The sequence below is a fragment of the Lagopus muta genome, chromosome Z (assembly GCF_023343835.1).
Source record: "Lagopus muta isolate bLagMut1 chromosome Z, bLagMut1 primary, whole genome shotgun sequence".
Lineage (NCBI taxonomy): Eukaryota > Metazoa > Chordata > Aves > Galliformes > Phasianidae > Lagopus > Lagopus muta.
This window is the reverse complement of record NC_064472.1, coordinates 57234737-57261224: the sequence shown is the minus strand read 5'-3', so window position 1 is coordinate 57261224 and position 26488 is coordinate 57234737. Positions and strand designations below refer to the sequence as shown.

Sequence of the window (26488 nt, the reverse complement as noted above, 5' to 3'; positions counted from 1 at the left end):
ACATGACTTGCCTGGATATTTTGATATTTTCAGTTGTCACTGAAGAATGATGGTGTGCATTACAGCCATAAAATCCACATGCTATGTATTACAAGACAGGTATCTGAGAGTAACTAAAGAGGAAAAGCAACAGTGTGATTTCAGTACTGCTTTCCTCCTCCATTCTATATGACTGTAAACATTAGTCCTGAACATCACCTCTTACATCTCACATCACCTGTAAGAGACTATGCTTCCATCCATGTGATATTCTGAAAGGAAGAACCAGTTTTCTTCACTCTGCATTAGTAACTTTGAGCATGCTGTTTCCATAAAAAGCAAATATTTAATTTCAAAAAAGAGCTGTAAATTATCTGCATTTTAACAGGATGCACATACATCATTATGCATTAGAATGTCATACTTTATAAAGAAACTAAATTCCTACCTTATCAGGTCCAAAATGAAAAGTTCCTGCAGGTTTCGCCCTATCCAGAATGCTACTGTAAGAATGAGCTGAAAATCCTTTGCTTCACAAAGATACTTGTGAAGCTGAATTAGCTTTGCGAGCTGACAACTGCTCAGTAATACTGTTCACCTTCAGCTGGTAGCAACAGCTCTGTGCAAATATCACTTGACTACCGCTGTGAACTGCAGCTACTCAGAGTGAAAGTGAGACGAGACTTGATACGTGAATATGTTTCAACACTTATTCAGAGGAAATGACTCAACTATCTGCACATCTTCAAACACTGGAAACTGCTTCCTCCCTCTGCGCCCAATGCAGAGGAAGGTGTAAAACAAAGGGTGCTGTCATTTATTTATTAAACACTGCATGAACCACATATGAAAGTTCAACTCCTGAACACTAAATCCTAGATAACTCCTACACTGATATTCTCCATTAATAACTTGTATGGAGAAACAGTTCATTTAACTAAACAAACACTTTGTTTTACTAAACAAACACAAGTACTTTATGAAAATGAAAGAAAATACATACTAATGTGTATTTAGTGTGTTTCTGAAGTATATCCTAATATATTAGTTTTGAAGGTATTTCAGAAATAATTTAACAGATCTAAAAGTAATATTCAGTTACCACCTGCTATTGTCTTAGAAAACTTTCAAAAAAAAAAGTTCTTCTTGTCCATTACAGAGATATTAAAAGCTCAAAAAGAAGCAGTGAAGACAAGAAGGAATAGATGAAAACAACGCAGATTTTATTCAAGTGAATTTCAATATAACTTCAGTCTTAAGGAGGTAAGTAAAAGCTTTTCATGACCAGATATACATCTTTATTTGTATGGTGTTAAAGGTTTATCCAGTCTTATCCACACCTGGAATTTCATTTAACTTAGTTCTTCAATCTTCACCCTCTTAAGAAAATCCTGGTTTAATTTAGCTGGAATCTTGTGCAAATTACTCTCCTTAAAACTACCATGCTTTTTCCACATTTTGTTGTCAGTTCTATGGATTTAACATCCCTCTATATCAAACTGCTCCAGGCCTAAATGATCTCAGTTTTTTAGGCACCGGCTCTTCTACATCATTAAACACAGCAGCAGAGAAATTTGCACAATTTGAAATTGTGTATTGTCTCTTCCTAAGCCTCTTCATTTCAGAGAGAAGCTGCTTGATGCCCCCCCCTCAGATTGGTACAGCGTACTCAGGAATATGTCAGTCTAGACCTAAATACAGTGGTATGACTTTGTACAATGAGTTTTAAACTTAATGGATAGCTAGATAATACATATCAGGGTGCAGCCAAATATACAAATCATTGCTCCCCTCAGGAAGCTGTAGATGGGAGAGGAACACTGAAGTAACTGATTCGATTAAAAATTCCAAATTGTTCCTGAACAGGAACTTGCTACAAGGGAGAAAAAGGATTGTTGGAATCATTTCACATCAGCCTCATAGTAGCTAACTTGTATGCTACAGTTCATCAGAACATTCACCATCTTCTTACCTTTAGCTTAGTTTATCATTTCACATTCCATTCCACAATTAACCGCTTCTCTTGGCATATAAAAATCACTTTTAAATTAAAAAGAGTAAACACTCAAATCACTTATTCAAGGAATTAGACTAACTGCAGGTTCTGATAGTCTTGGATGAGATGTGATATGCTGAAATAATAGAAATCGTAGGCAATGGATGATGGAAACTTCAAGAAGTCATCATTCCTGTGGCATGAAGAAAGATGGTGTATGTGACACATGGCATATGGCACATCACTATTCACATATATAACGCTCCTGGCCTGACTATCAGCATAGAGAAGCAAGTTAGGAGAATAGCTTAAAGCAAATTAAAATATCCTCTTTTTCTGCTACAAGATCTATTTCACTTTTGTTGTTAAAATAAAAATTGGTGTGGCTTCAGATATCTGCACATGCCCTAACCCATTTCATTTAACCCCTCCATTCTCCATTTTTGACCACTGGATCAAGTACTTAGATACCACTGCTAGAGCCTCCACAAAAAGAAGACTAACATTTGTCACATCCTTGGTTGCCTCTCCAGAGAGCAATGAACTCATTTTAAAGCAGCACATATGTTGTTGTTCTCATTTAACTTCAATTTCCAAAGAATCTCACTTATTTACATAGAAGAAAAACAAACAACAGAAAACCAAAGCCTACAAAAAGCAAGAAGAAATTTCAAGCTGTACATTTATTCAAACTGTGTCATCTATCACTGCTGACTGCCTTCAAAGCCATAAGTCCCATCTACTGCAAATTAACAAATACTAACAGACAGGTTCTAATATACAGTCAAAATCCACCTGGGAAGAGCTATGCGCAGATGTGGCTTCAAAGATTATCAAAGAGCCATCATATGATGATAAGAGCTCATGACTCATGATGATAAAAGAAAGCACTTTGTTGTTACTCAAGAACACAAAAAACAAGTTGAAATGCCACTGATGGGGACCCAGCCCTGCGATCCTCTGAGCTGTGGATTAAACAGGCAGACAGAGATCACTAAATTTCCTACCTGAACTGGTGGCTCTGGTGATCTATTCCCAAGTATCTCTTTCCTGCCTGATGCCTCCCGACTCTCTCCTCTAGCCAAGTCATCACCCCTGACAGCCAGCCATCTCCCAGCTGCATGTCTTCTTCCAAAGCCACCAATAAGCACCAGAGAGGAGAAGTAAATGAGTGTTGACTGTTCTCTGTGCTGAAATGAATGCTTGAAGAAAAAGGTTTTATACCGAATAGCCTATAAAACAGCAGTGTAAATCTCCCACAGTTATGTGATAAATTCTTTTTCTTATTTTTTATCATTTCTGAATGTACCCCTCTCCTTAGTTTCTGAAAGCACATGCTGTATTGTTACAGTAACAACCATTTTGAAAAGATGCTTTTGATATTCTACAAGAGAGAATGAGAAGTCTGTTATTCAAAAGCAGATCTCACAGCTATTTGCTATGAGAAATGAGAGAGCAGACAATAGACCTGTGACTCTGACTAAAGCATTTTCAAGATGTATGTTTTCTGCTGAAGCTCATATGTCAATAAACACAGATCACTTTCTAAATGAAGTCCATAAGTTTCAGTTAGATGACAGGGAGCAGAGAACACTCTGCTTCCCATGCCCACCACAGACACATAGACAAATTGAATCCCTAGTGTTTTTCAAGGGCTACTGAGTGGCCCTTGTGCCACTCAGTCAGTAAAAGGTAGTAATTACCGATAATGTTTTAGCCTACCTACCCCTGGGTGTGCTTATGAAGAGACAGTTTTTTTGTTATTAAACATACAAACCATGACATACACTGACCTGAAGAAGTGGAGCACATTTCAGTTAATACTGAAAACGGTAGCATCATTTTTCTTCAGAAACTTTACAGCATAATGATCAGTGACAAGTTTTTAAGTGCATAATGAACCATTCAAAAGGAAAACACTATCCATAAATTTTTAATGTTTCTTCCTCATTTAGGGTTTTAAATTAAGGCAGAACTAATGAGATATTGTACCAATACTAACAAGAGCTAAGGGGAAAATCTTTTTCTGCTGATGAAAAGACTGTAGATGTAACACTGTAAGAACATCTAATTAGGAGGATACAAACATGTCCCACTCAATACTGATCTGCCTAGCAAAGTACTTCTTTCAATGCAAGAAGAACTCTGTTTAGAACATGATGATTTTTTTGTTAATTTCATTGCATGCAAATACTGACACTGCTTATGAATGCCTAAGCTCCTACAAGCAATTTCAGCATCTCCTGACTGTGCAAGAGTTGCTTGTGTGCAGTAGAACAGTTTTTCAGGCTACACAGCCCCAGGTATGGAATATATCTTCCTTTGTTCACTCTTTGGGGGCTTTAAATTTATAGCTGAGAAACAGAGGAGTAACCAAAACCATGAATCAGTTAAGCCATTAATCAGTTAAGTCAGTTAATAGTACCAAAACTATGGTGCAGCTCCTATGAATAATCTGTGCCAATTCAAATAGTAATATAAATTTCCCTATACTTTGACTAATGCCCCAGGGCGTTTTCCTCTGCATAGTAACAGCATTTTTTTATCTAGATTTCTTCTTACTTGCATCTAGCCACATTAATTAAATATTCCTCCAAATGCAATCAAATACACATTCCTCAGATACCAAGTTCCCTTCTGAAATAAACCAACAAAAACAACGTAAAGTAACTACCAATTTTACTCACTGTGTATGCCATTAACCTTATACCTGTGTAACACTAAGCAGTCTGTTAGTATCTGCTGGAAATAAAACTGGAACCAGTTATTCTTGGCAGTGATTTGTCTGGGCCTGCTCACTGCAAGCATACTTGGACCTCCAAAAAATATGCAGTCTCCATGAGCCTGCAACTTCCAGAATGTCAAGACTGGGTTTTTCACACTTTTTACACTTGCCTGTGTATTATACAAACAAAGGCTGATGAAGGCAAGCCAGGAAAAAAACATTAAACCCAGGGACCAGAACTCTCCTCCCAAGAATTTCAATAACAGAACTCCTGCAGAAGGGATTTCTCTAGAGATGGACAGTAACAATTCTGTAAGAGATACCTAAATTCATCCAGGGATTGCCTAGGAAAAACCCCATCTATCAAACAGACTTCTGGAATTAAACTTTACAAGTATCCAAACAGTGACTTAGCATTGTTACATCACCAGCAACAAGAGAGTAAAAACACTTCTCTCGGTATGCCATCAGCAAAGGAGTAGCCTGGGGCAGATCTGCAAGAGAGCCTGTTCATCAGTATTTAAAAACATAAGATACAGATATTATTTAGAACAACTACACCTGAGGAAGGGATGGAAAACCTGCTGCACGCTGGCACTGCCCTGTGCTACCATGTTAAGCAGAGAGCGCAGCTTCTCTGAACCTCTGCAATAAGCTCACTTACCTACAAAGAGTAATCCACACAATGGTCCAGCTGACAATAAACCTTTAAAGATTAAACTTTAAAGGTACAAAAGATTTAAACTTTTGACTGTTTTTACCAATGTCAAGTTTTCAACGGTTGTCTAATTCTCTATGATATACAAATACCTTAGGACATCAGGACTGACATAGGCAAGCAGCTTTAGCTTACCTACTACTTATGATTCAGTGGGGAGCTGGCAGCCACTCGCTCTTTAGTAATCTGAAAAATAATATCTACCAGCTAAGTGCCAAATACACTGAATTCAAAGCTGTGCAAAAGATACTATAATCCTTCTGCCAGACTTTTGTTTACAGGTATGTTCTCCTTTCACCTTTTACACAGGGCTTCAACCTGAGACTACTAAATTGTAAACAGAAAGACGTCTGTTTCCAAGGAGCTCCTTCAGAAGGAGCATTTATTCAACTGCATTTATTTTGTTTCTACAAAATTTTAGAGGATCGTATTACTCACTTAGATAATGAAAACATTTATTCTGCCAAAGCATTTCATTTCCCACCTCTTTAAAAACTAAAAGTAAACGTGTTAATAGTATGTTCTAAATGACAACATCCAAATGTACCTGGCAGCCTGCTACAAGGAGCTGACTGGCATGTTGGATAAGGAGAGGGCAGCAGACGTTCATCTTCACATTAAAAAGGCTTTCAGCACCATCTCCCATACTATCCTCATAGACGAGTTTGTGAAATACAGACCATTTAATCAGATGGAGAGGTTGACTGAAGGTTGGCCAGACTGAGGGGCTAAGCATGGTGGAACAGTAGCACAAGGTCCAGTTGCATGCGCAATAACAGAGTCTGGCTCTTCTCTGCGATGCCCATGACCAGGCAGGAGGCAATGGGCACAAATCAAAATACAGGAAACTCTATTTGAATGTAAGAAAGAAGGGTTTTTAATATCAAGGTGGTCAAAAATTGCCAGATGTTTCTCCAACAGGCTATGGAGACTATCCTTGAAAACATTAAAAACCTGTACAGTCCAACCAACTGGCTCAAGGTCCTCTGAGAACACTGGACCAGTTGATTCCATGAAGACATTCTGGGCAGCCTCAGGACCTTGGTGATGCTGCAAAAACCTCTGCATTTTGTCTGAGGACAAAGAGGTGAGAGCCATTTAAGAATTCTCTGATCAGTATCGCATTTTCTGGGCCCTTCAAGTTTATAGTCTTCATATGCTTTTCAATGAAGTAATTACTGAGAGTAAATTAACTTAAGGAATCGTATAATATACATCAGTTTTCAAGAAAGAAAGTAAAAGGAAAAACAGGAAAAGGTAGCAGTTGGTCTAGGAAAAATGGATATTAAGAAATAACAGATGTAAATTGTCTATTTTAGCCACTCAAATATTTGTTTCGATATTCTCTTCACCACATACAGATGTTTCACATACAAATGTGTACAATAATACAAATTGTATGTGTAAAAATGTGAGAAACTACATTATTTAACACAGTGATTTCCCAAGTACATTAGTCATTTAGTGACTGCTTTGATAAAATAACATGATAATGCATTTTCTTCCTCCATGTCGTATTCTAAAATGCTTCATTTTAGAACAGACTTACGCATCAAAATGCTCACCAGTAGTTGGGACACAGATAGCTCCTACAGTCATCACCACCCTCATACTGAAAAACGCATTAATGAAGTGTATTTAGTGGAGGCTATACAAACCATGAGCTTTTGCTGTGGGTCTGCATAATTTTGTAAAGATTTCCTTTGTTTTACTGTTGGATTTTGAAATCTGTGCAGTTATTCCTGCAGCAGCTCTGGTCGGCCTACCCCATTCTGTTGTAAATAGGTCTAGTACAAAGCTGACTTTGGCTCTTAAATAAAGGTGAAAAATTCTATTTTTGGACTATTTCCTGTTTGATTTAGACTGTATTTTGTTTCAGATTTCACTCTAAAAAGCTTTATCAACTTGATAAATCATTTTTCTAGGATGTGGATTTGAAACATAATCAACTTGAATGCCAGTTATTTTCTCTCTCAAGTTTATTAAAGAATAGTACTTAAGATTTCTCTCCTCTTCATTAAATCTAATCCTTTCACATCTCCAGATAGCTTCAACTGCATGCAGTTAACAGAAGACAAAAGAAAAAAGTAACTGCCTCCTCCTGCTGAAAAGCAAAATAAAATTTTGCTTGAACTTGAAAATACATAGCCTGTGTCAACATCAACACATAGAAATGCACTGCAGTAACAGTCAACATGTCCTATCTTAACCAACACCGAAGAGTACTGAAACCACTTCTTTTTCCTCTTTTCCCAGGGAAACCAACAGGAAAAATAAAAGTCCTGGTGAATACAAATACAAATACAAATACAAATACAAATACAAATACAAATACAAGACACATTTAAAACTTAGATCCAAAGAAGTTGTGATGACAGCTAATGGAATTCTACTTACTTATTTATCTTCTACAGAATAAATTTATTTATACACAATTGGGAATTCAGTTTCATTGCACATTCATGATGGAAGATAATGCCTACAATATTTATTTCAATTCCTTTCTCCCTCTCTCTCCCCCTTCCCTCCTACCCTTACATAGTTCACATACAAGCTGGAATTGATGTTCTTTTCACATCTTCACACAAATGGATAAGGTACCTTTTATAAGTTGAAATACCTGGCAGCATTTCTAAAGACATCACACCCTCCCTGGCCCTTCATTTTCCCTGCACTCTGATTTGGAATACTTCTGATGTAAATGTATTTGATACTTTTAACCTTAAGTCAATCTCTCCCTCTTTTGCTTACCCTGATATCTCACAGTTCCTCATACTAATTTCATCTATAGTAGGGAAATTACAACTGTCTTCCCACAGTTTAAGAGCTGTTTAACATTTTGCAGTCAGATTTGACAGACCCACACGTTTTTGCTTGTTGGCAAAAGTCATGGGATTTTGCCCTAAAGAAGACCCAAGAAAGTCAGTTTGCCCTTAATAAGTTAAGTGGAAGGCACCGATAGCACTCAACAACACAAACTCACATCAAGTCCTTTCTCATTCTCTATTAGGAAGTACATACTTCGAAGTTCTAGTTCTGATTCTATCACCTTTCAAATAAATCTCTCAGCTCAGCTACGCTAAAAAAAAACAAAACTGGAGATACTCAATAAAGAATTGTTGAATTCCTCATGGAATAGGAACTCCCAGTAAAGAATAAAACCCTAAATAAGGCACTCACTTAGACTTTATTGTTACATTTAGAAATACCATTACATTTACTCAAATAATAAATTATCGTCTAAATGGAAATTCTAGTCTATAAACAGTCTAGTGTAATATTGATTCTCCATTTTAAAACTTCTAATTTTGAAATGCATCAGCACTTTATAACCCAGCTTAAACTTCCATTATCTGATGGAATTATTTTTTTTAAGTATAACAAACATTACTGCTGAATGTACAGTTCAGATGTGAACTGACGTGTTACAACAGATGCTTAGTTAAGTCAAAATACAAAATTAAGAGAGAAGGAAGCTCATGGAGCAACATGACAGGGGTCACTTCTGCTACAAAAGAGCCCTACTGAAAAAAAGAAGCTCTAAGTTGAACTAAAATAGCTTGAATTCACACTAAAGCAAGAAAAGTTGTTTTTCTTGAGAAGCTGTACAGATTCACGTAGATAAATTTGTAAAAAACACCATGCTTATTGACCAAATTGCTTATAAACTTAAAATGACTGTGTTTCCCAAAGTGACTGAACAAACGCCTGAGTACCAGTATTTCATTAAGGTAAGAGTACCCTTTGTAGCCCTTGACTTTATAAATGCTTACTTTGCCCTTTACACGAAGCAGTCTTCCTCTATACATCAAAAACATGGTCACCATGAAAGTGCTGCAGTTAATCTTTAGGACTTTCCTTTCTTACTCTTTTCAACATTCACAGTAAAGAGGATGGAAGCTGTGACATGGCCACTGCAAAGGAAAGATGTAAAAAAAAAAATTAAAAAGAAGTAATACAAATACTTTATAAAGATATTTCCTCCCAATCAATTTGGCAACCTGTAAAAACCTTTGTATTCAAGAATCTCCCTGCATAAGTGTAACTTCAACCACAGCAGGTCATTTTAAATAATACTATATTGTATGTGGGTAAAGGAGATGATAGTTGACACTTTTTCTCTGAATGTGGATTATAGGAATGGCTGTCATTTTTTCTCTTGTTCAAAAAGCTGAGACATCCACTTTTAGAAGCAGTCCTAGGATCTCATGTCCAAAGGCTCATCTCTAACATCCAGCTCCTCAGCCTGAGGAGGTGCATATGTAAGAACATTTGGTAAATCTTTCATCAAGAAAATATAAATAATGAGACGTTAATATTAAGTACTAGTCTAGTACTACATGCTAGACTGTTATACAGGTAGCCTAAATGCAAAACTCTGCTTTCTGGTATTAGGCCAGGCCGCAAGTATTCTCAGAAACCTTTTAGTGCCTCACAGGCTTTTGAAATCTGACTATGTGCATTCTTTATTTATTGTTACCGAGATCCAGGATCTGAAAGCTTAATCTTTTGTCCATTACCACCTTTCAACAAAGTTCTACATAGTTACTCTCAGCATGAAAAAGTCAAGTGCAAAATGTAGACCTAATGCATCATGAAAAGTATTTTTTTTGTGCCACGTCTTATGCTTAAACAGGGGAATGAGCATCTTTTCATACTATGAGCTTGCATACTTTTTATTTTCCAAGATCTTCTCTATGGCTATCTGTTAGGCTTTTTCTTCATTTCCATAATGATTTTTCTCAAACAATCAGAGCAGAATTTATTATGAGCTCCAGGGAAAGACTGGACCCAAGAGGTTTCAATAATTGAACAGACTGAGCAAAGCTTTGATTTGCTAAGATAGTCATTTCCCGGTCTAGAAATCTGAAAAAGACCTCCTGTTCTAATGAGGTAAAAATGCACTTACAAGGCCTCTTCCCAAATCTGTGCTAGATTCACAGCATTTCTGTAAATACAAATATTCAAGATAAACTGCTTGAGACAGCGATAAGCAAAATCCAATAAATGAAATAGCTACTTCAGTGCTTTTCAAATAGTCATTGCATGATATAGTACTTTTATTCACTGAACACTGCACACATTGTGGAAGACACTAGAGAGTTCAAACTCTCATCAGCTTTTTCAGTCTATTGGAAAAGCATCATAGTAATAAGATGCATTTTAATTTGCTCATTGTAAGTATAAAGCGCATACAATTTCTGCAATCACAGAAAGAAAGGTAGAAACAGCTTCTTGCTTAAGTTCAAACCTTATCACCGTAAGTGCACCTTTTCTTAAGCAGACTTGAAAATTCTATTTGGGAAGGAAACACTGCTACTAGCAAAGAGGACCACATACGAAAGGCAGTTTGTTTTGTGATCAGACAGAAAGTTCATTCTTAGTTTGAAAAAAGGTAAGATTTTCTTTAGGAAACAAATCAAGCGTTTTCTTCACTAATAAATGGAAAACCCAACTATTGGTGAAGAGTTCTACAAACCTATCCCTTCTTCTGTTTTAATCTGTTTCCTCCAGCTTTCAATTTTAGTCATGGAGGAGAATACTAGAAGTGACGATTACCTTCAGGGGGTGTGTAATTTGGTCACTGAATTAGAGAATCACACTTCATCTCTTGCATTATTTTTTCTGTCTTATTCTGATTTGAAGTCTAATCTCTACAAAATGAGATCAGTTCTATTTAGCTTGGTACAGTAGGAAATAATAAGAATTATGAAAAATGTGGTATGACCAAGAGTAGGTAATTGAAGAATGTGACTAAATTAAGTACTTCATAATTGCATTTGGCATTCTCTCAAAAAATCACTTGCCCCCACACAAAATTTGTCACTCTCGAGAGATGTGAGAGAACAGCAAATTTTTAATGAAGAAAATCGAGCAAAAACTATGTAAGAAGTCACAGGGTGCAAGGATTACTTAAAAACACGTTTGAGCTCTTCAGCCAAAGCCACTGGTATGCATTCTGCCTTTCACAAAGAACTCAACAGAAATATGAATGTGTTTCTTAAAATATTTTTAATGAATTAAGATATTCCTAAAAATAAATCTCATGGTAAGCATATATTGCCACTAACAATATTTTGTTATGATAATTCCTTTTTATATATTCTTGTTAGTGCTCCATTATGGCTAAATGAACCAAACTAACAACTGCTATTATTTATCTCTTCCTCAGGACATGAAAGTCACACTATATTACCTAGCATTTTCTACATTTAATAACCAAATTAATTTTCTATAACCTCTTTTTATTTACACAAAATGTCATTTCTGTACATGAAGTACTCCACACACAAAGTATTTCAAATCTGAAATTTACAACATCTTCAGCAGTCTGGGGATGATTGAGAAGTCAGTTAAAGCAAGCTCAGGTCAGGTGCTGAGAGACCAAACTCAACTCCTTGTTTCAGCTGGTGCTCATGCAAAAATCACTTATCTCAGTCTGACCAGCGGCTGCTGAGATGCACAAGAGAAAAATAATAGTCTTGAGCTTTTATTGATTATATCTAGGTAAACTAAAGTGATAGTGTTTATAAGATACTTAGTTTTACAAAAATAAAAATTACCATTTGCCATCTCTTCAAATTCTTCTCACGCTATAAATTTGTTTGGGAAAAAAATCCACAATAGTGTAGGCAGGTGTACAGCAGTAATTTGCTACTCAGAGACACAGATTGAACACTCTTCACTCAGTGCACAAACTGCCACATCTCTTTGGATTTTGTCACTTAATCCTCACATCAGAATTACATCTCATCTGTGAAAAATACCTTATAAACCTATCAATTCAAAACATCAAGATGAGTCATCTCCAATCTGTTTTGTTTCCAGGCACCAATAATGAATTCTAACCCAGTGAATATACCCTGCAGATAGTATATGCAAGCACTTCATAAAACAAAGGAAAATGATGTCTAAATGCTTCCTAAATAATACACAATCTCAAGCATCTCAATACAGCCATTAGTGAAAGTGAAAAGAGCAATCGAGGAGGAGGTATTTTTGTCTACATTCCAAGTAACATTGAGTATTTGCTTGGATAGGAAATTTGATTTTATGCCAGCGTTGTGGCAACAGGCGTGAAAGAGAAGACTGAGGTGTTACAGACAGTGTTACAGACAACAGTGGTAATAAGCAATTTTGGTCACTACCTTCAATCTTCAATCACTTCAGCTTAACCTCTTGAAGAGGTCAAGCTACGTATCTGAATAAAAGCATGACAGTCCAGCTTTTCTGCACTTTACAGGATGGTTTGGCATATACCTGCAGAAGGATGGAAACTGAGAGACAATTTCACGTTTAAGAAGTCTGCTTCCCAGTATTCAATGGCTTTCAAGAAGCAAACCACTTCTAAAAGAAGGCCAATCTGTAGTTTGGGTCACATTCTTCAGAACAAAAATGCAGCACATGCAGAAAAGAAGTTTTACTTGTCTTAGATATATTCCATTATGGTCTCTAGGTAATTGGACAACATAGGTTAAATCACTGAAAAAGTATGAATTAAGGAGTTTAACAGGCACAATCAGTACATTCAGGAGAGCAGGATTCTGCCTCCTCAGAGATCTCCTTGGTGGAGTACAGAAGGATAAAGTCCTTCTGTAGACAGAAGCAGACAAGATGCTCCCAAGACAGGGAGCAGGAGGATTGCAAGGATCAACAAGGAGCTCTCAGACAAACTTAACCACAAAAAGGAGGGCAGTAGCAGATGGAAGCAATGACAGAAACCCTATGACAGTATAGGAAAGGAGAACAGAATGACCCTGTAGCAATCAAGGTTGATAAGAATCTTTGTATTAGCCATACAGCAGGAGACCGCCATGATAGAGCAGTTTGTTTACAACAGCACAAGAGCAAACAATTTTAAAACACCCCTTCACATAGCTTATTTGATACACAATCATAGAGTGGCTTGGTTTGGAAGAGACCTCAAAGATCATTTAGCTTCAAGCCCCTTGCCATGGGCAGAGTTACCTCTGACAGATTAAGAGCCAGATGTGGCTGCCCAGAGCCCCATACAACCTGAATGCCTCCAGGAACAGGACATCCAAAACCTCTCTGGGCAGTCTGTTCCAACACTTCAAGAACTCCTCAGTGAAAAATTTACAGAATCATATGCTTACGTGACCCCCTATATGGTCGGACACTGCTCAATTATGTAATGATTTACTGGAGATCCTTCTTGTATGTTTATGTAACCAAAGCAGACAGATTCCCAGTATAGTATTACCAAACTGAGCAGCATCTGATCTCAGAGAAGGACTTCACTGTTACCTTCGCAACTGGTAATGAACTGCAATATTACAATGAGTTGCCTAGTTTTTGAAATACAGAATAAAATAAGCTACAAGCTACTAAATATTAGTAATTAACATGACAGTAGCTTTGCAAATGAAAGAGGAAGTTTTACATTCTGGGGTTTCCTGTGTTTGTTAAGGAGCTGGAGAAACTAAGTGAATCATTGTGACTTCTGTGACACACAGCAGCCTCTGCTATGGGAAGAAGTCTTCCAGAAAAGTTCAGTCAGGAGAAGAACCCATCAGTAACAAGAAGAAAAAAAGTCAGTGAAAGACTATTTTATTCTCCTTGCTCATGGTTTTCTCAAGTCCCATTGACTCTTCTGCCCGTAAGGCATAATGCTATTACACATTGTACTGCCATAGTATTTTTTGCTGAGCGCTCAGTGGTGGCATTTTGTGGACCTGACTGACTACTCGAACTAAAGGGTAGAAATCTGTTCTCAAGTTTGTTCATCTCCCAAGATCAGAGTCACTCAGCTCTGACAAACCAGAACTTCACCCCAGTGCCAGAATGCAGTTTTCCATATTGAAACATGCTGAATGTATTTCAAGACACTACATCTGTGGCCAAAGAGCATGCATTAACACCCATCCATCCATCCATCTGTTTGAACCCAAAGCATACAAGCTCTCTTCTGTATACACTCAGCAAGTTCCTTGTACATCACATGCCATTTCTTAATGGTTATCGTCTCTTGTTGCATGCCAAATACCTTCTGCCTTGTTAATTGCTGCATTCAAATGCAATCCACAGGCTTTTTTATCCTGTACTTATGGCAACCATGCAATTGCAACCAAACTTTACTTAGTTACATTGTCTCAGAAATATGAGAGTATCCTGGTTCTCATCTCACTGGTGATGGAACTTTCTCTGTCTCAAGAGAAGGGGGAAAAAAAAGCAGAGAATGAGAAGAGCTGGTATGTCTATATTTTTTTTTTCTAAGATCTTGTCAGAAATAAAGCTCACATCAATTTTCCAAAGGAGAAAACAATGAGCAAGTGCACTGTCAGTTGCTCTGCAGACTGAGCATAATCTCCAAAAAACCTGTAAACCTGGAGCCATTGTGGTAGATTTCAAAGTTTTTAATAGAACACAAATAAAAAGGCTGACATTGATCTTTGTGAAATGTCTGACACGACTTTTCATTTTATGGCACTTCAAGAAGTAACAGTTGGGTGATAGCCAAGACACAGTAAGGAAATCAAATTAAAAACTGCTACTGCTTAGAAGTTTATGCTTTCTGGCAAATGAAGGGAAATGGATCACAAGAAGCTCTGCATTCTACAAACATCCACTAGTCATCTACCAGATACAACTGTATATTTGGTTTCAGGATGCTACTGTCTGAAAGAAATGAGTTACTACACTGACAGTCTTTCATTCTTGACTTCTTCCTAAACTTCCATCAGTCACTAGTATTTGTCACTTAGATGTTCTACCTGATTCCTCTCCTCAGTTAATTTGATTTTTGATTTTCTTCTGTTCCACACTTTTCTTTCTTTAATTACTGAACCTATTCTAGTTTTTCAGGATGTCACTCTTCAGTCTCAGATTTTATACAGTAAAACTTTGTTAAAGAAAAGAAAAATTAAGAATCCATACCATCAATAATCACTTAGTTTGAGGAAAACATCTTTTATTTCACATTTGTAAAATGCCTATACCATACTGGACAAAACCTTCAAAATGCAGATAGATTATAGCTTGTAATAGTTTTGTTTTAATCATAACATCTGGCCATGACTGCTTTTTCCTACTTCAAGCAGTAGAATTTTCATTACATAGTTCAGAAGTTTTTTCACCATCTGCTACACTTTCATTAGTTATAAGACTTCCTAAAGAGAAGCCAGAAGACTTCCTAAATGAGAGCCAGAAACACTATTAAAAGTGTACATCAGTTCTGTTCAAGTGAAGTATTTATTCCAAGTGAAAGTCAGTAACCGGTTGCCTTACTCTCTAACCAAAAGCATCCTAGAAACAATCGTATAAGACCATATAAGGCATAAGAGAGGCGAGAAAGAATGCCAAAATCCACATTGTACAGAACAGAATAGAGGTAATAGACAAGATGCATATTACTTTCCCAAATTCAACAAATTGCTTGTGTTGCCTATTCTTTGTATGGAATATAATTAACGATCAGTAGAAAGATTTTAAAGTTTCAGTTAAATCTTGTGCCACTCTCAGAGCACATACGCTCATTTTGGTTAGTGTCCATGTTGTTTACTCTGTCACTAAAGCATAGAACTTAGAACTCATACTCAAATGTAAATATTAGAGTATTTATCCTGGTTTCTGGTAATTACATCTGTCTTAAACAGCAAATACTTTGGGCCAATATATGGCAAAGGAAGGTAATGACAGTGCCTTTTAATGGCGTACAAAGTCTGTGGAGCAGTAACAGGTAACAAAGAAGAAAAATGGCTCATCCCTTCCAGCAACCAATGACAGCCCAAGAGGAGCACAATCTCTATCCAGAGGAATGCTGCTAACCCTTAAATGAGGGTGAAGAGCTTAGCTCCACCTATTATGGTCACTCAAGGGCACTGCTTGCACTTGAGCTCCATCGTTAGCTGCGCCTTCTCAACTAGTGCTCAACCATTGGTTCTGGCAATTCTGCTGCAGCCTAAAAGACTAACATTTCTCTATATATTACCTATGTATTTTTATTTCAATGGCATTAGAAATATTAAAACTTTTATGGACAGAAAAAGATTATTTGAAAAATTAATCACTAATTTATGTTAACAGAATCTTACTGCATGTTCAGTTTCTCTCACAGATGGAGCCAGTACACAGAGCATACAACTTCAATAAAGCATGGTGAATTACCGCACTACTACTTTTGTGTAGATTAAAACAGCTAATATGTGAGATTCATTAATTTCATAAAATGTTGGAGTTACATGGATACAAATGCCCAGCTCTGCAGTAAGTTAGGCATAAGCAAATGCCTTAGTCTGTGCATGGAAGAGAGGGCCTACTTGAATAACCTCGCAGAAAATGAGTGATCATACCCTAGGAATAGTTTGCACTGATTTATTTCTGCTATTTCAGCAATTAGAAGTGGATATCTCTCACTGCTATTATGCATTAGTGAAATCTTAATCTATTGCACTACCTTACTTTACTTTTAGGGAATAAAAGTCATTACCAAGGCTACCACTGCAAAGACTATTTTGGATTGCTATCCAAGAGACTTAGCAGTCTGGCAGGAAAATACATCATGTTACAACAACCTAAATTTTCATGATCCTTTTCATACTTATAAGTGGTGTCAAGACATTTGTAAAATATTGTGATTTTTTTTTTAATTTGACATCTCTAATACTTACTTCCATTAGGAAGTCTCAGCTTTTCCTCCTGTGTATTAAGAAATACCACAAAATTTCTCTCTTTTTCTCTGAAAACAGTCAACCTAAGTTAAAAAGAAAGAAATCAGATATGTCAGGGGAGGACTATGCTGAACTAGGCCACTGTACCTCATTCCAAAAGTGAAAATGTTTTCTATAAAAAGCAAAGTGAATCACTATTGCCACATAAAGCTTTTAAATAACCAGAATGCTCTATCAATCAAGCCAATTCAGATGCATATTGAACTCTGGAGCATAAAAAAGAATGTAAAATGGCTATTTGATTTTTTAAGTTGTTATTAAGTGATCTTTTCTCCATGTGCAGCTAAAATTAAGAGGAATAATGCTGAGTGCCAGAAGCATGTAAATGAAGATCATACAAAATCAATGTATAAAAACAAGAACAAGAAAATAGAGCCATAAACTTTTGCATCAAAAGTTCATGACAGTAGACTTACACACCTTTTCTGAGGCAAACCCTGACTAAATTGCCTAGATGTGTATGCACATAATTACTTGATACCATCTTGATCAAATGGTATCAGAAATTTTCCAAACTGTGTCCACAAAACTGCTTTGTCACAGTAAAAGATCTGTTAATTTCTTCGTGGCACTTAACAGAGCTTTTTTTAAAATAAAAAAAAAGTAACCCTTGTTGATGATACTCTTCTCACTGTAATTATTTTTGTTAAATCTAGCCTAAAATATGGGATATTTCTGAAAACTACATCCGAATTACATCCAAACATTCATCAATTCCATCTCAAAATTGAATCATCAACCATAGTGGGGAGACCGTATTTCTGTGTTTCAGTAACTTTTTTTTTCCCAGTCAGTGGGTCAGTCATTCTTGTTAATTTATTTGAACCTATGTCTAAAGAGTGTCACCTTATAAGCCTCTTTTCCCCATGCTTCGTTCAGACAACAAATAAGTATCTCAAATCTTGGCACCTTTCTAAACATTCTTCAAGAAGTAAGAAAGAAAATATACACTAACATACTTAATATTCCTATTAACCTGCACATTTTTTTTTTTTCTGCTTTCTTCATATAATTAGAAATGCTTCCCTGACTTTCAGAAAAGCCTACAGAATAAGACTGAATGAAAAGCACTCTTTTGCAGGGCCTTTTTGACTCAGGTAAAGAAGAAGAAATACTATAAGAGAACAATAATTTCTATAGTTTCTATAATTGGTTTAATAATCTTTTTTCCTATCTCAGTCTTCAAACAATCAGCAACAGAAAAAAAAAAAAAAAAAAGATAAATTGCATTTCTCTTTAAAGTAGTCCATTACTGTGGAATATAGAGAGTAGTAAATAATCAGTCTTAGATTGAAAATGGTCTAGGGAACAAAAAAATTTAAAAAAAAGTTTATTTTTCTTACTTAAACTCCATAATTTTTCTACATAAGAAATCATGATTAAAATTTTAGTGAAAGAAACTCTCGGGTTTCTTGTACTGGATAACAAATGCTAACTCATATGAGCCTGTCAATACTCACTAGAGCAAACACTCTTCAAACTTGCTAAACAGAAGAAAATCTCATGAAGTAACTCCTAAATCATTACTATGCTTCTCTTTCTACCCACACTGCATTTAATGCAGTTATTTTAAGTGTCTATGAAAAACCATGAGGAGAAATCATCAGAATTCAAAATTACTGCCTTTCTTCACCCACACATTGTACCTACACTGTACTTTCTCCACTCATATGAAGACTGACATTGCAGCCAATGTATGGATCTTAGATGTCCCAGCAAAGGCTAAATATTGTTTGATTGGTCACGATACCAAGAGTACTTAAATATGGCGTTCATCTGGAGTGCCAGTTTAATGAACAGCATCATGACATATACACAGAGGACCTAATATATCACTTAACATCCTGCAAGAGAAGGAAAAAGAAGAAAGTCAATGGAAGTCCGTGGCACAGCGTAGTGAATATCTCAAAAGTCATGCAAGGATGTTAATTCTGCTTCAATAAGACAAAGACGTTGATATCCAAATAACACCTTTAACAAATTCCAAGCTTCAGCCACCATCTATTCACTGCTTTCAGAACAACCACTGACAGAGACTGCTGGCAGGTGAAACCAAAGGTATTAAATTGTTGCATTTTAAATGTTACCCTCCAAATTTTCATTTTGAAGAAATGAAAGGTGCTACCCATACCCAAAAATCTCTGACACCGCACTAATGCCTGAGGCCTATACTGAAGCCTCTTCCTACATCTGCAGCAAAAGCACACCATAAAACACAAAGTGGTAGTATTATTCCCATTTATCTCAACCAGAAGCTGGCATGCTGCATCCAGCCTGCTGTGCCTCCACTTCTGAAGAAGAAAGAATTCTGCACCGTGTTGTTTTCCTGCCAGGTATTAATGGGTCACAACTGATGCTAGCACTGATGTTTCCAAACCACTCCTGCAACAGTTATTTGTAAATGCTCAGATTCAAGGCCTTACAAGCTTCAGATGCCTGTGGGAATTCTAAGAAGTACCTCAAGTGCAAATTATGTGAGCATTTTACTGAAGCACTTTCATACAATCAACTTTGAAGTGTTTAAATTATTACCATTCACATGAAACTCAGATACTTTCAGTCCTACTATATAATTAAATCCTCTCAAAAACAGTTTTTTTTCTTTTTCTTTTTATTCCTTTTTGGTCCTATTATACTTTTTTTTTTTTTTTAATTATTATTATCTACAATTAATTTTGTACAGCATTAATAATTCCTCCTCTTTTCTACCTTCGTGAGGCCCCCCCTGGAGTACTGCATCCAGGCCCGCCTGGAGCCCCCACCACAAAGAGGGTACAGCACCTCTTTTGGAGTGGCTTGAGAGGAAGCCACAAAGATGATGAGAGGGCTGGGTAGATAGTGACAAACGAGGGGGAATCTCAGCTCTAACAGAGATGTGATTTTAATTAAAATTAAGGAGGAAATTCTTTACTCAGAGGGCGGTGAGGCCTTAGCACAGCTGCCCAGAGAAGCAGTGGTGCCCCATCCCTGGAGGCGCTCAAGGCCAGGTTGGATGGGGCCATGGGCAGCTGAGCTGGTGTGGGCAGCCCTGCCCACGGCACAGCGTTTGGAAACGGATGGGCTTTAAGGTCCCTTGCTACCCAGGTCATTCTGTGATCCTACGATAATGTTTAGAATTAATTCTACACAGGACTTAAAACATGCCTTCCACAAAAGTGAACCTCATAAAAGAAACTGTGTTTGGATACAAACAAGTGCAGAAATCACCCATGCAAGAGCAGAAAAGGAGCACAGCACTCTGATGTGGGTAACCAAACACTGAATAAACAAAATACCAATACATAGGCCCTTGCATCCAAATTCTATCTTTATAATCAGAATGCATTACACAACACAATTCAGTAATTAATTTATTTTGCACTTCTTTACCTAAACACTTACCTTGTAACATTACAAACAAAAACATGTTTAGATTTTAAAATACTAAACTGCAAATCTACAGAATTGTCCGAAATTTACAAACAGGACAAGGCTGCACACTGCTTAAATTCATTACCAAAAGGAGAACTATGTGCACTGGCAGATGTCAGAAACAGTTTCCCTCTGCCTCTTTCTGCATATACCCAGGGGTAATACCATGGTGCCATGGTAATTCTCCAGCCAAACTGTCATCTGACAGCAGTAAAGCCTAATATCCTTGCTTTCCAGTCTGAACCACTGTGCCCTGCAGTTCTGCAGTGCTGCAATGCCAATTGAAGTCCCCTGCAAGGGGCAAAGCCACCTGAACATAAACCTGGGTGGCTGGAAACACCTACCGGGGACCAGCTAACAATGGAGCCCTCTGGCAAAGCCAACCCCAAGGAACCCGCACGCACCCACAGCATCCACACCACCAGCAGCTCCCACTGCAGCACTCAGCTTCCAGTGGCTGAGCAGGACCTGCCTCCAGGGACAGCCATGCTTCTGCTGAAAGCCCGAATTGCTCATTACATGAGCCAAATTTAAAATAATGTAAGTATCAAGAGGAGGTAATTACTCATTGAAGCATCAAGGCTCAGCTCTTCACAACTCTTAATTAGCTGCCTCTAAAAATATTAAAATCTCCTGTGAGAATGATACTCAATAGCCCTTCGCTCAAGGTATTACAGGAACCTCAATTCAAACAAAATTAAGATCACCAAACCACTGCTATTTACAACTGCTCCACTTTTTCTCTAACACTTGATCTTGGTATTGCACAAATAACTGATCTTAAAACTTGTACCAGGCCCATGACATTCATTTCATGAAAACCAATCAATGAAGTTGATTGACACTCCCTCAATGGTTTTTAGACAAGAGTATAATTCAGCAGATAGAATATTCCTAATTCAGAAGTTAAAATAACTTAATCATCTCTTAATTTCAGAATGTGATTTTGATATTACATTTTATGTGGACTAACTTTATGGATCAGCCAAATTCTGCTGAGATTGGAGCTCCATTTATAACAATAAAGGAGCCTTTTAAGTGTACAGTTCTTTAAATTAATTGATTTACCCTAGTGGAATTTTTGATGAAGAGAACATCACAGCACCCATAACTTTTGTCTTTCGGAAAGACATAGGTGGCTAAAAACCCCTTCAAAAACAGCTAATTAGATTTTAGACTTCATTAGAAGCACTAATGGAAAGTGACAGTCAGTGATTTATTTCTTTCTTATTTACTGCCCATACTTTTCCAACCATCTTCAATGATTAGCTGATCAACATGAACATAAAAAGGTCATACTGACATATTACAAGAATTCACAAGTAAAATGTTTTTAAAGATATTTTAACTTGTTTAATTTTCCAATTAACAACTCTTATCAGATGTTTAAAAAAAGATTTACATTAGTTAAAAGGCAGAAAGTATTATTTAAGCAAGACTATCAGAAAAATATATTCACTGCTGATTATTCAAAAAGTACAAATTGAATTACACTTGTAATGAAAACATGAAATCTCCCTAACCCATTTCTTCTGTATATATTCAGAAATAAGCTTACCTTGTAAATTATACTGCTAATCCATCAAATTCACATGGTAGAGTAGGTATAGTTTTATATTCATCAGGCATTCACTTGCAAAATTGACAACCTGGCACAGTTTGTACTCAGCATAACAGGACAAGTTAGAATAAAAATTGAATTACAGAGAGAGACAAGTTGAAGTTTGTGAAGATAAAGAATACTGACAGCATAGCAATAAAAGGACATTCATTTTTTCAATATCTGGCTTAGAACTTACTAAACACATCTACTTTATTTCAGCACTGGTAACCTCAGAATTATATACTGAAATGTGAAACTCAACGGATTTCTTCCATAAATAACTGCTGATGGTTGTGGTTCTGGAATGCTTTAATTCGAAGAGAGATTTCAACACAACTACAGAGTCCTTCAGAACAAAATGCTCACTTAGGTCTCACCAATGTACAACAATTTTCAAGAATAAGCCCAAAAGGAAAGCTCTTTTGTTAGAAAATGGGAGCAACACTGCAAATGCTGACAAAAGTGGGCATGTGACAGTGTAACCTGCAGACCAATACTGAACTATTCCTTCAGCCCAACACCTCCAGACACAAAGAGAACAAATTACTTTGGAATTCAGCCTAGAATGGGCTCTCTACTCTCAGTAAGAAAAGATGAAACAGTAGAAACAGCTGTTGTGTGTTGCTTTTCAGAGACATTTCCAAAATTCTATTTTGACTTGAACTGATTTTCTGTGTAAAACAGTATCTACCTTTTCAGAAATACCACATTGGAAGGTCTTGTATTACCTTTATGGAATCAGAGATGCTTTTGATCATACCTACTTTTGATGTTTATCTTATATGTCTTGTAAGGCTGAATTGTCCAACCTACAGTAGAGAACATGCTTTAGCAGAATGGTTGAACCAAATGATCTCCAGAGATCCCTTCCAACTCTCCAAAACCAACTATGCTTATTGTTTACATATATCCCACCTAGAAAAAGAACATAAAACCAGGATGTGCAATACTGTGGACAAAAAAGCTAAAGCACTACTGTATGTATGAAATAACCACAGCTATTAAATTAAGTGCATCTCAGTCTTCTCTAAGTAAGTTATCTGACATGCCTTAAGGAGATGTATTTGTTCAAGAAAGGCCAGAGTTACTACCAATGGCTTTCTCATATTAACTCAAAATCATAATTCTCTGCATTTGAGTATCTTTCTTGTCTCATTGATGTGACACTAAACATTAAAAAATGTGATGAACCACTATACAGGAAACACATTTGGGACCATTTAACTAACTGAAGCTTATGCTAAAGCTTCCTTTCACTCAGAAAACCAACCAAACAAACAAAAGAAACTTCTCCCAAACACATGCATGAAGAAAAAAAAAAAAAAAAAAAGGAAAATGGGTCATATGTGTCATTTCTCACCCCTGCTCCCAAAGTGTCAGCTTTTCAGCTCTTTTGTCATACATCTGTAGTTGAGGAACTGCTCAGCCAGCTGAAATTCTTGAGCTGTTCTGAACAAAAGTGATCCTCTCACAATGGCTTGTTTAACAAGGACCAGGCGCCAGTCGCAGCACACATCATCCTCTGGGGTTGCTGCACTATCCTCTCCATAGATTATCTCCATGCATATCATCCAAACTCATCATTAATGTTTTCTGCTTTCCAATTCCCCAAGTTTCCCCCAATTTTCCAATAAAACTTTATTGCATCACTTTCTGGCCTGATTTAATTTCCCACAAGAAAACAGACATACAGAAAAGAGAAAACAGAACCTCAGCAAAAACGTCCCAGTATATTCAATCCTGCATATTAGCCAATCACTGAATTCTTTTTCCTTCAAATAAAAAAGGATTTATTCTAATTCATTCCCTCAATTTTCTCTACTTGAGCAATTTATTTTTTGTATGTTCTCTTTCTGATTAAACTAGATAACCTGCTGAGATGTTCAGGATGAACCCATATAGAAAGTGGAAAGTATAAAGCAATGATGATTACTAACTGACTTAAGGAACGGGTGAGGAAACTATTTCCTTCCTACTGTACTTCCATTAATGCCTTCAAGATGTTCACCCCAAATTGCATCTAAGAGTTCTCAACAGAAGCAATAAAAGACAATTAATTACCTAATGAAATTTGTTATTAAAATAGAAATAAAAAAATATTGTGTTAGATAAATATTTGTTTCATTAATTCGAAGTGAAAGAGGTCAGAGAAAAGAATAAAGATTTCAGTACTGAAGCTCTGCATGGTACTATGCATTACTGTCAACTTCTCTTTATTACAAGACAGTTAACTTTGAACAATGCAGCACAAAAATATATGTACCATAAAGTCAGATAACTAACTCAAGCCCTAATCTATACTCTCAAACCTCAGCACATAGAGGTCCTGGGCTTTTCTCATTTATTCATGGCTAATCTAGCAAATAGCTTAAGTCTTAGATTCAGGCTTGCTGAATCTATGCAATCTGGCAGATTCTCTGTGTGACACAGCAGAATAAATGTTCTGTTAAAGAGTGACTCTGAGCTGCTTAGGATGCTAAAGGCAGACAGTGTAAGGAGAGATACAATGTACAGTTGCAGGAATCCTGACCTCAACCACGTAAGTTGCCAAGCAGCAGAAAAATGAATTCAGTTTGTTTTTTCTTGCTCCCAAATTTTCAGAAAACGAGAAACAAGGAGTAGGGCACTTTGTAAAGAAGTGTGCTTGGTGACCAGCCTTCCACACACCAAAAACACGTGGCTTAGAAGCGTACTTGCATTCTAAACTCTTCCAGAAATTTTGTGGACTCATGAATATTTCCATTAATTTGTAGTAAAAATAAAATTTATAGTAGAATTTACAGTAAAAAATAAATAGAAAGTTGAGGAACTTGAGTTCAAACAGGAAATCTACTGTAGAATCATTTCTAAATCAAACTTGATAAATAAAACAGTATTTAAGAAATGGCTCATGATGCACTTCTGAGCTTAGTTTTTTAGGCAGTTTCTTCAGAGAGATTTCAATTAAAAAGCATGTGAATAATTGTAAATATTTCTAGCTATCTAGGTTGCATAGAGGAGAAGACAAAAGTAACCTGATGACAAAAATTGCTAAATCCAAGAAGCAACACTTTCATTAAACGCAGATGTAATCCATGGCACCTCTGCCATAACTCAGCACAGAGGTGTAATTATTTAATTTATAGAGAATCTAAAAGCAAAAGTATGATCACAGCAGAAAAATACCTTTTGTAGAAGTATTGGTATTAATATTGTTTAATCCATTAAGGTGGTCTGGAAAAATCACAGAAAAGATGCAACTGCAGGAAAACAAAGGGTCGCTGGGCTCAAGAAACAAAACAGTTTAGCGAAAGAGAGGAATAGCTCATGGAACAAAGACAGACAGCTGCTCTGTTCTCACTGTGTTTAACAGCTTAATCCTTTAAAAAGCAGAGCATCCTCCATTCTGGATAGATGTTCTGTTCTAGAAGAGGGATTAATGGCACTTACTGTTTGCAGGTATTTTTTAATAATTTTACAGAACAATGTTCTCACTGTTTCAAGTTTCATACTTAATGATGAGCAGAAGTGACATCTCCATCTTACTTGTTCTACTTACTTCAATGTTATGCTACTGTAAATTCAGTTCATTTCACATTTTACATGAATGATGGTGCTATTAGGAGAAAAAGAATCACAACAGTAGGTACTGTGGTTTCAGATTAACATAGACAAAGACCTGGTCTGACCCACCAGATCTCTGCCTCTCCAAGTGCTGTCCCTAAGCCATGTCAGAATTGCTCCTGGCTTCCCTGTAGAGATAAATGGAGAGAAATGACACATACAACTTTGGAGGCACCCTCCAGGGAAGAGGAGCAGCCACTCAGAACCGTTCCCTGAGTCAGTGCCATGAACACAGCAGAGGGCAGCTACCCAGCTGTGCACTGCATCAACAGAGCCCTGCCAAGCAGCACAGAGAGCGCAGGCAGAGCACACCCATAAGGGAGCCATGGGCCACGAACACTGAACAATTCAGTTCTTAGTACCACCTGAACTTACACAAAGCATGTATGGTCCATGTACCTTCATCTCACATTACATCCTTCATGTACACTGAAAGTGATTTTCTTGTGTCAAGTACAAGAAGTCTAGAAATATTTCCTTTCTGTCATTCCCCCTTAAAACATCCAGCAAAGCCCAGGCCCTCTTACTCAATCACTCAGCAGCAAGTGGGCAATTTTGACCTAGAAATCGTTCAAATTCTTTTGACAAATGCTGTAAATGACTACTATGGATCTACTTAGCGCATGTGGGAAGACAAATACCTGACCTAAACAAGAGTTTTACATCTGCATTTATGAAATTTCTGCACCTTATGTACTTGTGACATCCTTTATTCATGCTAAAACCTCTTTTAGTAAATTGACAAATTGCCAGATAAAAGATA

General features: G+C 36.8%; 1 protein-coding gene across 3 annotated transcripts in view; it reads right to left on the bottom strand.

Annotated features, from left to right (window-relative positions):
• MCTP1 (multiple C2 and transmembrane domain containing 1) overlaps nt 1-26488 on the bottom strand; it is a 269069-nt gene that overhangs the window by 185331 nt on the left and 57250 nt on the right. The window contains exon 1 of one of the 3 annotated variants that reach the window (XM_048930526.1): nt 428-646. The exons of the other annotated variants lie outside the window; for them this stretch is intronic. The gene's annotated coding sequence lies outside the window, so the exon portion shown is untranslated. Of the gene's footprint in view, nt 1-427; nt 647-26488 lie in introns of those variants that run through there. 3 annotated transcript variants of the gene reach the window in all.